Raw genomic sequence first — 1,884 nt, 5'->3', positions numbered from 1 at the left:
GATTGGAGGCTGTGTCCACCTTCATGTACCATGGAGTTTAAAAAAAGTACTGAACTGCCCAATAGTCACACTGGGACACATTTTATTATACCAATTAAGATCTTTATTTCTTTAAATGTATTTAAAAGTTTTGAAGTATTTCATTTGGTTTATATTTTCCAGTGTAACTCACATCTATAGTTATTATGCAAATCACAAGAAAAACATTTTGATTTTACATATTAGCCAAATTTTTAGAAAGTATACCAAATGAGGTCCTCTTGAGCTTAATTTTATAAACACAACTCTAGTTTTCAGTTGGAGGGTGTCTTAGATGCCCTTGAATTCCACTCTTCTAATCTGCTTGCTTTTACATGTTAATGATACTCTCTCAAATTCTTGTCAGTTTCCTCTATAATAATCTGAGTCTTTTACAGGCTGATACTGATTTTTGCGAATGAGCAACATGTTTTTTCTCATTAAACAGGCATTGTTTTAAATGACATATGTTTAAACACATTTCAATACATTTCAATCAGTGTTTTTGAAAAACTAATTGATGGATACCTCAGATGGAAGCCATATACTCTGCCCCCTCTCTGAGATGTCTTCAGTCAGCAGGTTGACTGTCACAACCAGTATTTCATCTCTGTGACTCAGAGTTTTCTTGGGTGGAGCATCTTCAGAATGCGTACCCGAATCTCTTCGGTTTTAACACTGTAGACAATTGGGTTGAGCATTGGGGGCACAAGAAAGTACACATAGGAGAGAAGCATGGACACCTGAGCTGATGGGTCATCGACAGGCTGACCTGTGGGGTATAAAATAGTAATACAGCACAGATGTGGGAAATGCAAGTGTTAAACGCTTTGAGCCACTCAGTGTTGGAAGCAATGCTCAATACTATCCTCAAGATTAGCACATAGGAGAGGTGAATGAGTACAGCATCCAACCCCAGTGTGGAGAGCATGACAAAGAGCCCAAAGCCACTGTTCACAAGAGTGCTAGAACTGGCTAGCCTTAAGACATCAGGATGAACGCAGTATGAATGAGACAGAACATTTGCAGGCTGAAATTGCAGTCTTCCAAGGAGCACAGGCAGGGGCAGATGGAGAGCAGCACTACGGGTCACAATGGCCAGCCCAATGGCCCCAGTGTGTTTGATTGTGAGAATGGTGGCATAGCGTAAGGGCTCTCGAATAGCCACACAGTGGTCAAAGGCCATGGCCAAGTGCACAGCTGATTCAATAACTGAGAAAGTATGGATGAAGAAGAGTTGCCTAAAGCAGGTTGTAGCTCCCACCTTTCTCTGGCCTAGGAGAAAGACAGCAGCCATTGAAGGCAGTGTAGAAGCTGAGAGGCCCAGGTCAGCCACTGAAAGCATAGACAGGAAGAGGTGCCTGGGTGTGTGGAGGCTGGGCACAGACTTGACAATGTATATTATGGTAATGTTGCCCAGCAAAGGGAGAACATAGACAGAGCAGATAAGAACAGCTGTCTGGCAATGAGTGGCCTCCAGTTCTTGGGAGATCCATCAGTGTGAAGATGAAGCCACTGGCATTACTGTTTTTAAGAACTGCCATAACTTTGAGAAGAGCTTGCCCTGGAAAAATTACAAAGAAGGCAAAAAATTATTCTTTCACAGCATTTTCCTAGCTTCTCATCCCACAGCCCCCACGTCTGCTGAGTAGTATCACTCTCCTCTTCTTCTTATAGCACTGAATCCCATACCTTTAAGAGTTCCACTAGAGCACAAATGCTGTCTCTCTTCTTGGAGGTTTGCCCTAGTTTTCAGGGGGCTGTTTGTACCTTTCACACAGAGAAAATTCCTTCCTCATTTGAAGATGTTTCAAGGTTTGAAAAATGAAAAGGGAAACTCTGTGGGGAGAGCACAGGACACAGATG

General features: G+C 42.4%; 1 pseudogene; it reads right to left on the bottom strand.

Annotated features, from left to right (window-relative positions):
* Positions 1–635: 635 nt before the first annotated feature.
* On the bottom strand, positions 636–1,562 carry LOC114218633 (olfactory receptor 51G2-like; annotated as a pseudogene).
* Positions 1,563–1,884: the final 322 nt, after the last annotated feature.

Source organism: Eumetopias jubatus, unplaced genomic scaffold (assembly GCF_037043125.1).
Source record: "Eumetopias jubatus isolate StellerSeaLion01/CBP00866 unplaced genomic scaffold, mEumJub1_p1.0 scaffold_13, whole genome shotgun sequence".
Lineage (NCBI taxonomy): Eukaryota > Metazoa > Chordata > Mammalia > Carnivora > Otariidae > Eumetopias > Eumetopias jubatus.
The sequence above is the reverse complement of the archived record's forward strand: the minus strand, read 5'-3'. Positions and strand labels throughout refer to the sequence as shown.